Source organism: Lepisma saccharinum, chromosome 17 (genome assembly GCF_977018435.1).
Source record: "Lepisma saccharinum chromosome 17, izLepSacc3.1, whole genome shotgun sequence".
In the NCBI taxonomy this organism is placed as follows: domain Eukaryota; kingdom Metazoa; phylum Arthropoda; class Insecta; order Zygentoma; family Lepismatidae; genus Lepisma; species Lepisma saccharinum.
Window position 1 is genome coordinate 5,211,418 of NC_139245.1, and position 11,888 is coordinate 5,223,305.

Consider the following 11,888-nt stretch of genomic DNA (forward strand, 5'->3'; position numbering starts at 1 on the left):
AGCAAGTCTGCCTTTGTCTTCCCTTTGCATCAGCTTTCAATTTAATTTTGAACAGTTCGTGTAAAATGATTGATGACAGTCATTATAGGAGTGGAGAAGAATTAAAGGACTGATGAACATTATGCGAAGTCACGGGTGTATTTTTTTTCTTTCCTGCAGGAGTTGTAGGCGACCATCTGCAATTGTACCTCAAGGACACAGACATAAAATCTTTACGTTGTGCTATCTCCTATAGGTTTCACCTCACACAATACTCGTTGCTGTATTTGTCGGTATACTTATGTTCCCATAAGACATTGCGCAGGGCAAACAATCTAAAAAGATGGACGAGCGATTTGAAGGACGTTGTAGGAGAATTACTGGTATTATTAAAAATTTAAAAAAAGAAAAAAGTACGCACTAGAATTGGCTCGAAAGAGAATATGGTAAGCAATGCGTACTGAACAAGCTCTTTAATGAACTCGGGTATGCATATTCATACATGAGATTCGCAAGATTCATTCATAAAAAAAATATTGTTCAACTAAATACTCGCATGTCAAACATTTAATACGCTTGTAATAATAAGGATAATCATTATCAGCTAATCATATTATCGGCTCATTGCTTTGCATAAGAACTGAACACGAATGCACAACAACTGATACTTTTTCTTTTATCGAGAAGCGAACAAAAACAACCAACACTCGGAAACCACAGACAAAAAACGTTTCTTTGGCAAACTCACAGATTATCTTCACATGGCCACACTTCGCTCTGATTGGCTGTTCCACAGAACCCAGCCGAGAAAGCCTGTTTCAATTAGAACATGGCCTAGTTGTCAAAACCAGTCTAGCAGCCATCATTTCCACCCAGGTAGACAGTCCAGCGCCAACTAGGGCATTCCTTCTGGAAATCCAGTTCCGTCTGATTCGACCTTAACATATCGTCTTTTGTCTTATGCAGACTTATGAAGTTAATGCTGAGTTTGTCTGTCTCGTTCGTTCATTCGCATTGTTTGACTCCACTTGCTCACCTTCGATAGCATCGTGGACAGCATAAAGCACTTCCTCAGTGAGAAGATGTCATCTCAAGGTAATTACAGGTGATATGCAAATTCTACCCTGGTGGTCAAAGCATCCAGCAATCAGCTTGGCGAATTCCTACTTTTGCACACACCCATGCCCATTTGGGTGCTTGGAGAGATGGTTTTAAGTAACGAAATGGAAACTACCGCCCACTGCTGAGAGGATGACATCTTCCAATACATTACTTGGATCTGGAACCATGAGAGGTTCGCGCCACTCTGGGAGTCGACCTTCACGGTGACTGCCCACGTGGTTGGCTGTAGTAAGAGAACTCCCATGCATCAGACGAGGATGCATTAAAAGGAAACTTGCTATCCTTGGGAAACACTCCTCACGCTCATGTCCAACCGACGATTACAACTTCCGATAGTTGCCACGTTGTTTAAGATCACGTGATTCCTAGAATCTTTGCTGAGAAAAGACAGATTTAGGTCATCTATTCTCAAACAGGTCATCGACATTAACCAGTGTCTTGAACTAACGAGTTACTTCTAATTAGATACTTTCTTAGATAAGTAACTAATAATATTTCATTTACTTTTCAGTAACTATACGATGTCCCGGGAATATGTGGAGCAATGCAGCGCATAGCGGTATGGAAGGGGAGAAAGCGAGTGGGCGGAGCAAAACAGTACACAGTGCTGCTAACAGCTTGTAGCTACAGCCGTATTTTCCCCTCCATGCACTCATTTCCCTTCTCTCGCGTTTATTGGTCGAGCTCTCTCGAGTCACAACTTGCGCACAGACTTTTTCGTTCCCTTTCTACAAAGATTCCAGGCATAGAGTAAGTATACTTAGTATCTAAATTAAGAGTTACTTTCACGTTAGCTGGCCCCCGTGGCGGAGTGGTTAGCACATCGCGCTACGACGCCAGGGATCCCAGAGTTCGAATCCCGGTCGGGGCTTGAATGTTTATGAGTCTCCATTCATCAATTTGCTCATATCACTCATCCTCATCTTCGCAATTAGCCAAAAGTGGCACAAAAGCGAAGTAAAATAAAGCAAATCGAAACTTTCACAGTTAAATGCGGAATGTTGACTGATTGTTTTGGCTTAACTTCGCCTTGCTCCCACTTTTGACTAATCGCGAAGATGAAGATGAGCGATATGATGCAATTGATGCATGGACACTAAAGACCACCCATGTCCGAGCCAGGAATCGAACCCTGGACCCCTGTGCTAACCACTCGGCCGACTGTAACAGCATAAAAGTAATTATTACTTTTTAATATTTTCGCACTGAAAATAATTTCCTCAAAGTTTTTTACGTATCTTGATCTAAATGTTCTCAAAGAATATTCAAATTCATTAGTACAATTCTGAGAAAAAAATGTTCTCTTGTCCCCCAATTCATCAACTGCATAGTTCAGTATTGTTTTCAAGTCTAGCCTATTTTATGCACACAAAGGCTATCGGAACTGTATCTATAGTTTAAAGTGAGCTCCGAAGCACTATGTGCCTCCACTCGGTTGCGAACCCGGGATCACTTGATTACAAGGCGACTACGACGTTCCCAGAAACCCATATTATTGCATGTAACAGGTGTATTTATTTTAGAACCCTTCTGTCAAGAGATGTGATCAACTATCATCCTTTATATGGCACAGCTTCCTTGTTGAACAGAAATTTAAATTATATTTAAAATATATTAAGTTAATTATAATTTAATGAAAATTAATATTAATTTGATTTTGAAATTGAATTGAGTGAAAGAAATGAACAGCCCGATTGCAAATTATGCATGAAATCGTATCTACAAAAAAACAACTTTCAAAAGTAACAGGAACTATAACTGAGTTACTTTCTCAAATTCGTGATTGTTTGGGCGAAGTAACAGCACCATGTCACGCTAGCTACAGCACTACAGTTCCGCCGTCCGTATTTCCGGTGCGGTAACCGCCTTTATGGCAGTGACCCTCTGTTGCCGCGCTTCCCTATGAAGGAACTCGCGATCAAACAATCAATTACGCCCACCGCTTGGGCAAGATGTGACAATGTTAGAAATTCCCCCTTCCCCCAAGCAGCCAGTAGGGAAATAGGGTTTTGCCGTTCTGCGCTGTGATTGCACACCGGCTCCTACGCCGTCTCCAGAATAGTTATTTTCTAGAGACAAATTACCAGTGAAAATAGATTTATTAGCAACATAATTTATCTCATCTTCACCCGAATCAGAAAAATCGAATTCTGAGATGGACGTTTAATCGATAATACAATCTTTCAATCTCAGCTTTCACCTAGGTCTGACGCGCACCTGGCCGTGACAATCTCATTGCCAGCTGTTCTTGACCTTCACAATACATGGAGGAAACCGGCTGTGCTCCGAATGCACTGGGCGGGTCTAAATAACCTCTTTGGTCTAATGATCCCAGAAAGGAGTTCGATTCAGTGACGTTCATCATTTATTTTCTTTATAACAAAGTTTGCAAAATATTACATACATTCCACATTGAACAAATCATGCTCTGTACCCCCTGGAGAATGGTTTATGAAGATTTTGATGTTTATGAAAGTTTTCAGTTGATTTTAACTCGCGGAAATGTGTTCTTGTGAAGAAAACTACCTCTGTTACCTTAGCGTGTTACTTTACCGTGTAGCAGAACAGCCCCAAGGTTTCACGCAAGTGAATATAGCACCCAAAAAGACTTTCCACAACAGCAGTTGTTATTTTACGTAGTTAGGTTACGATTGCTAGGTCTGGTACTGATAGTTATTTTCGACGTGTTCTTTCGCTATTTTAGTGTAAATACAAACAGTTGTTTACTAGCAAAAAGCGGTGAAAGTACTCTGAAATTGCATGTTTTAATTTACGTGGGCTAGTCTTTGGGATCAAATATCTCCGTTATTTGTTCTTTCCTAACGCTGGATCCACTATTATATTACGTAAAACATTAAAATCTGTCGATTAAAAAATAATTCGACGTAATTCTCGAGGGGGTACAGTGGGTCAACGGCCCCCAAGTAAACTACCTTATTATAATGTATATTAGAGTTGTGGAATGTACGAAAATAATTGTATTTTTCAATTATTTATTGTTTAAGGCAAAACTAGAGATGTTTTTAAATATAATATTCGAAATTATCATGACATGAAGTTTTCATACAATAATTCAATTCATAAACTTCGTAACACTTTATATTGAAATCTGATTAACGTCACCATGCTTATAAATACGACAATAAATTACACAGACCAAATATCACCGGTATCCGAATCAATTGTAGTTTTTCAGGGTTGGTTCAATTTATTAGACTTTATTTTAGACTGAAAATAACTACCAAATAGTAAATGGTAAGGAGGGGGAGGGGGTGTCGAACTAATTGACGCGAAGTCCGCAAGACAAGTAGATGTTTGTCAATTCGGAAATGATCACCTGAGTCATGATAGTATTTTAATATGAAGAAATAGTGCTGAAAAAAACAAGAAAATACCAAGTGCAATATGAATGAATGAATTTATAAACTAAGCTTAATTATATTGTAAATACTACCAGTGAACAAGTGATAAGTCCTGGGAACACAGTCTACCAGTCCAGGATAGCGAAGGGCGAAGTGACCGCAACAGCTGCCAAAGTGAGAAAAAGAGAGCTCTACACGAAACTGCCCTTCCCCCGATCACATGACGTGACGTAATAACTTCCCAAACGAAACAAACGCCTAACTAATAGCAAACGATCCGATTAAGATTTTGCAAACGAGAAATATGGTTAGGGCCAGTGTTGCCACATGAAGGGAAATTTCCCTTTTGCAGGTAAATTTGGACCGAAATTTTATCCAAAAGGGAAAAGGAAATTTTGATGAAAAATACCACAATTTCAGGGAAATTTTAAGACATCTGACTCTACATTATAACAGTATATGTTAAGTTCCAGTTTCATATCCACTTTTTTTATTCTTTTCTGTTCCTTCTTATTTCTGCTCCCTTGAATACAAGCCTGTATCTACTTATATTTCTTTTAAGCTTATTGTACGTCGCTTTTCTGTATCTTCGGATAATTGTAACGATGAGAATTAACGAATTAATGGATTCCTGACCAGGAATCAAACCTGGGGCATCTGACCAGGAAGCAATGAACCTGACATGTATGTGAAAATTTTGTTTCATTTTTTATTTATACGAGCATGTACTAACGGAAATATTATTACTACTGCTCCTGCTGCTGCTACTACTACCACTGCTAATAATAATAACAATAATAATATTTGTTTAGGTGAAGGTAAAATTTGGTTCAAAAAGGGAAATTTTGCCGCTTGGAAAGGGGAATTGTGCCTTCAGATTGTGGCAACACTGGTCAGGGTACGCCTTGTACTTCGGTGTGATACGGACATGTGTGTTGTGTTTGTCCAAATCATATTGCGAAGGAGCTATTTACCCCCGTGAATAGGAGGAAGAGTTTTGTGTTGTGTCAATATTTGCGAAGGACCGTATGTAAATAGGAGGAAGAGTTTATTTTCACGTGGGATGTTATCGGATTTTGTGTGATACATTCCAAAATCGCCGCATTTAATGGCGATAGGGACAAACGGTGAAGAAGAAGGAATATGGTTGCAACCAGTAACTCAGTTAATTTTAGAAAGTAAATGGAGCGAATTAAGAATACGGAGAATGTCTCCAATTACGTTAATTTTTGTTATACTAACTAAATTTGGCCTTCTAATCACGAATCTGTTGTTAAAATGCGGGGGTCACGTCTCGAAATAGGAAAAGAGCCGATATAAGTTCAGAATTTTTTTTAAACAAAAGCTGTATCGCATTGTTTTACAAACAAAATTTTAACTTGCCTAACCTAGCCTTACCGGAAATGGTTCGTGGGGCTATCCGTGAATGGTTTGTGGGGCTACCCGTGCATGGTTCGTGGCAACATATATATACATAAGTGTACAATTTTTTCACGTGACCCGGCATTTTAACAACAGATTCGTGATTAGAAGGCCAAATTTAGTTAGTATACCAAAAATTAACGAAATTGAAGACATTCTCCATATTCTTAATTCTTGCCAAGTAAATTTCCAAGCCCTGTCAGAGGGTTTTTTCTTTAACTTTTATCCACTGCATTAAATCTTTATGTAGAGGCTTCTCGTAACATGGCTACGAGGCTGTATTGCCTAGACTCGGAGCCAAATCATCAATGGGACTTGTGTAGTGTCGTCCACTTAATAGAACTACATTGAACGTTTCCTGGCGCCTTGGCGGTCCATATGGTTGCTTAGGAAGGTTCTGGGTTCGATTTACGATTCTAGCATGCATCATGAGATATTTCGCCTAATTATCTCTCATCCTCATCGTCACGACTGATAGAAGTTAAGAAAAAGATAAAGGATTTAAGAAGATATACTGTGAACATGCTGACAATGGAATTGCTGCTGCCTCGCCAAAAATATATTTTACAGGTAAAGAATCACTATAGACTATGAAATGCTTTCCATAAAGATACTTATGAAATTTCTTTATGCCCGTCACTAAAGCTAACGCTTCCCTTTCAAATTCGCTGTAATTTCTCTCTGAAGGCGCTAGTGTCGCCGAAGTGCAGGCAATTGTTTTCGATTCACCCTCAATGTTATTACACAACTGAGCCCCAACTCCTACACCACTTCCATCTACAATCAATACAATATCTTGATCTGGATTGTATAGAGTTAATATCTCAGCTTTTCGCAATGCTTCTTTGGATTCAAGAAATTCCGCTTTATGTCGATCTGTCCACGACCACACTGCTCCTTTCTTTAGCAATTCATAAAGATGTGTTATCTTCATAGCGAACTTTCGCATACTTCTATGATAAAATGAAATCATTCCTAAATATGACTTCAACTCTTTAACGTTTGTTGGCTCTGGACAATTCAATATCGCTGTCTTATTCTTGATTAAAGGTTGCTTCAATTAGGCAAAACGTTAACAGTAAAAACAACATTTATTTAACCTATAACTTCATGTTATTATAAACTACCTGAAAGACATTCAACAAAGACAAAACACAATCTATCTGCAACTAGATTTGTTCACAGTATATCTTCTTAAATCCTTTATCTTTTTCTTAACTTCTATCAACGACTGTCCTAAAGAGGCACAGAATCAACGTTATATGCCACAATTTAATCCACTAACACTTCATATCCTTTTCAATTTCCTTTATAAGTAAAACATCTATCTTAAAAGAATTTGTTTCAGCAATTTGTGAATTTATCATCATTATTATTGGAAATTATTGTGTGAAAACTATAAATTGTTGCTCATTCAGTTAGTCTATTTAACCATCTATCTTCTGCAGCAATTATCAAGGTACCAATTTCCCTTTCCACGACAAGTCAATGGCTTTTCCAAGGCCAGCTAGTTTTAACCAGTCTTGTTTTTCTGCAATGAAAACAGATCGGCTTCTTCAAGTACGTGCAACTGTAAATTGTGCCATGCTTCAACGTCTGCAACTCAGCAACGGATAAATGCAAACCGTCAATGCAATAATTTCACTCGGTCTCTCCCCTAATTTCATTATTTTTTTATTTTCTCTCTCCTCATTTGTTTGTTTATTTTTCTCTCCTCATTTCTTTATTTCTTTATCTCTCTCTCTACTATTTTCCCTATCTCTCTCTCTCTCTCTCTCTCTCTCTCTCTCTCTCTCTCTCTCTCTCTCTCTAATTTGTTTCATCTTTTTCTCGTTGTTGCCATTTCTCTGTCCTTCCCTTTACGTGATTCTTGCTGTACAATGTTTCTTTGAAATCTTGTCAAGTATCAGTAGGCAGTAGGGAGGTTCAAGACAATATCATGCAGTGGATTCTGATTCTAAGTCGAGAAATCAATCCACTGGTGTAGCCAAAACCCAATTAATTTGATTTGCTTTGTTTTACTTCGCTTTTGTGCCACTTTTGGCTAATTTGCAAAGATGGGGATGAGTGATGATATGATGAAATTGATGAATGGATGTCTGCAGGATTTTTTCTCAGGGGGCAGGCTCATAGAAACTTTTATTGTTATTATTATTATTATTTTATCATTATTACATTACTAGTACTACTACTACCACTTGTTTTCTAAAATTACATACATTTGTAATTTCCCTATTCTGTTTATCTATATACAATTTGCATAACTGTATACTGACAATAAGATGTTTTTTTATAGTTAGATAATCAGTGTAAAATGTCCTCCTCTGTAGTCGAGCGGGTTAAGGCGTTCACTCGTCTTGAGATCGTTCGCTGTGGGACGGCGTAGGTTCGAATCCGGCTCTGGTCGGAATTTATTCGGCCTACGTATAGGACCGGTGGCAACCCACCATCGTGAGGAAATTGGGAAGCTCCGAGTGAGTGAGCGTAACCTGGTCAAGAAGACCTACAATAACAGAAGAAGACCTACAATAACGGCTGGGGGTTCGTCGGGCTGATCACCCGTCACCCCAACACTGGTCTGAGACCTCCACGCTACAACAGGTGACGGCGGAACAGTGTGGGAGGGAGACCAGCAGTCGGTAGGTAAGCCAAGGCCCGTCAAGGTGCTGTAGAGCTGTGGGTTATCTGTTAATCAGTGTAAAATAGACTGTAAGCTTCAATGTAACTCTACTTCAAATAATAATAATAATAATAATAATAATAATAATAATAATAATAATGGCCTGTAAGTCACAGAAAACAACATTTTTTGTTATTAAATATCTCTACAATTTGAAATTTTGGAATAAAATTAACTCTTTCCAGAAATCTCAGGGGGGCAAGCGCCCCCCTTGACCCCTCCATGCGGGCGCCCTTGACGGACACTCACAAACATCCATGCCCAGGCTGGGATTCGAACCTGGGACCCCTGGCATCGAAGCGCGATGTGCTAACCACTCCGCCACGGGGGAGAGGGGGCAGCGTAAAACCAATTAATAGCACACGGGAGATAATACGAGTATGAACTATACATAAGTGTAATGTTAGTGTGAGTATAGGACATATCGTACAGTACCTTAGCTATGTGTCCTGTCAGATTCACGTGTGCTGATGGCTTCTTGTACGAACACGTGCAGCAACCACTACGAGACAGAAACGGACTGTGTGAATCAGTGGGCAGACTTTCGCTTCTTATTAGATGACCTTCCGTCCTCTGCTGCCCAATGCCATTGGCCGAAGAGCGATTTGCCCCTCCCGACGAACCAATGGCATAAAAGTTGTATAATCACGAGATGCGAAGATGAGAAATATAGAATTCCTGCAGTGTGGCTGCATATTAATATGTTGATGCCGTAACGAGGTGCACACGCCCACCGAAGAGGACCAAGGCCATGGCACCATTCTGAGTCACAGCTAAAAGGGGGGGGGGGGGGCAGGAAAAGAAATGTGTCTATCGTGAGAATCAAATGACTGTCACGCCCCCGTTACTGTAATGAAATAGTTCCTGGAAGACGAGATTTTGCAACTTTAAGCGGCCTAAACCGCGTGGGTAGAATTGGGTTTCCAAAACAGACAAGGGTGCAAGGAAGATGTTTGCTCTTAGACAATGGCTAATTCTAGCCACACACTTTGCCAAGACAGGGGACTGTCTACGGTCTGGTACTTCCCGGTTTCAGATTTCAGAAGTAGAAGTATCAGATACACTTCAGAACTGCAAATCCACCTGCTGACACGCTAGTTCTGTTCTCAAACTACAAAAGGCCCTCAAACTAAATAGCATCTTACGGAGGATGTAGAAATGTATATGCCTTGCTGCCTTGTATATTGCACACTAATATATATTGTATATGTACGTATGTATGTATCATAGGCGCCGACTCCATGGGGCTTGGGGGACTCGAGCCCCCTCCCCCAATGTTAACGATGTGGGGGCAGAACCCCCAAAAAATTTTGCTTTAGAGGATCTAATGTATTATTTTGCTTCTCTTGTAAAGTTTACTCTGAATTGTGCCACATGAACTTAACTTTAAATACACATTTGAAATGTTCTAGACCATCAATTTGGGGGTCTGAGACCGCTAAACCATCAACTTGGGGGGTGGGCTATGACCAGAGACAGCAAAACACATGGCTTATTACTATATACTAAGTTTGTAATTATGAGTATTGTTAAAATCTTTACTAAAGAGACGATGTGCATGAACTAGGGTAGTGGATGGGACGTTCGGGCTACAAATGGCTCTAACATGACATTCAGAACGAGATCGTTGATATATTAGGGAGATCTGTTTTGCGCTCCGTGGTAGCAGATATTAAAAGTAAGGAATATTTTGCTATTATGGTTGACGAAACTTGTGACACATCCATCCGCGGATAATTAATCATTAGAACTGTGAATAAAAATTTTGATATTTTTGAGGAATTCGTGGGCTTTTATGAGATTCCGAACTCTGAGGCCAAAACTTAAGAAAGGGAGAAAATGAGTCATTCATTAATTTATTTCAGTGATCAGAGCACCCCCAATAATTTTGACAAGTCGGCGCCCCTGGCGCATGGGCATATATATAGTTCACGCAAGGGGGGTCAATTTGTGGTATGATTAGCGTTGCTTTATTTCACAAGTGAAAATCCAGAGTACTGCTGACCGGAAGCTTGTTGGGGAGCGGTAAGAGAGGGGGGGGGGGTGCTGGACCCGACAAAGTTGTGCGTTGTCACGCTAATTAGTATCGATATTTTTCTGTTCACCTTGTGTAAAACAACTTGAGAACGTTACAATGTTTATTTAGTTTTCCTGCACTGCGTTTTTAAAAACCAAATTTCTTTAAGAAGACTCGAGGGAAAAAATTGTACTGATTTGACAGTCCCAATGCAGTTTCTTATCGCAGAAATTCCGAAACTTTCAGGAAATTGCAGACATTTGGTCTGCAGTCACATCTGTTGTGTGGAATTACGTAATATCCTTCCCATCCATCCTATACGTCTCGAATTTTGGAAAATAAAATAAGTCCGAAGAATTTTTTATGAACAAGCTGATAGAACAGGTAATTTAGTAATTTTACTGACCAAAAGGGGGGTTTAGACCCGTTGAACCCCCTTAAATACGCCCATGTATGTATGTATTATGTTCAGTGCTTACCACTAGCTATACCTATATAATTCAGTACGATGTGGATGAATGGTCAAGTGATAAAACGAACAGCCGTAATCGAAACAAAACGTCGTCACGACGAGGTACGCTGAACACGGGTAACAAATCTTCATTCCTCTCTGCAAATCCATGCATAAACTGTAGTTTACAGTGGGATCTCGAGATCGAACCTGGGGCCCCTTGATTGAAAGGCCATAACATTACCACTACGTCATCGGGGAGGTCGTCACGTGTGTATGTCTATCTGGCTGACCCTCCGTGTCAACTATTGCTATCCTTGCCAACTTGCCAACTTAAATTTTGGGGTGGCAAGGTTGACATAAACAATATTTTATATGTAACACTCTAAGTGAATTTGGGGGTGGAGAGAAAGTCGGCGCCTATGGACTATTAGATGTAACAAAATAAACTGTCTGGCAGCCAGTGATGTGCGTCTACGCGTAAACAACGATAGTCTACATTCTACACGTAGACTATTTTATACACGTAGACGATGTAATCTATGTATACAACATGGCGAAAGGTGATAACTTAGCAAAGGGCGCCGTGAAAGTAAAACAAAATAATACTGCGTATCAGTTGCTGATGTGTGAAGAGAACTTTTCAAACTCTTTCTTCCAAATTCGAAAAATTTCTCAACTAGGACGAAACCTAATATAGGAAATATTCTAGTGTTTTATGGGAACATACCACTCTTGCCTCACGACTGCCATCTGTTGTTGTTTTTTGCATACTATTTATCTTCTTTCAAAGTTGATAATAGAAGAGAAGAGACATTTTGTTGTAAATAGGATTCTTTTCATTTCGTTAGGAAC

General features: G+C 39.6%; 1 protein-coding gene across 3 annotated transcripts in view; it reads right to left on the reverse strand.

Annotated features, from left to right (window-relative positions):
- LOC146001484 (hemocyte protein-glutamine gamma-glutamyltransferase-like) overlaps positions 1-9,082 on the reverse strand; it is a 50,220-nt gene extending 41,138 nt beyond the window's left edge. Inside the window, exon 1 of one of the 3 annotated variants that reach the window (XM_083138853.1) lies at positions 9,001-9,082. The gene's annotated coding sequence lies outside the window, so the exon portion shown is untranslated. Of the gene's footprint in view, positions 1-4,555; positions 4,572-4,592; positions 4,610-9,000 lie in introns of those variants that run through there. The other 2 variants (XM_083138855.1, XM_083138854.1) reach the window with 2 other exon arrangements.
- Positions 9,083-11,888: the final 2,806 nt, after the last annotated feature.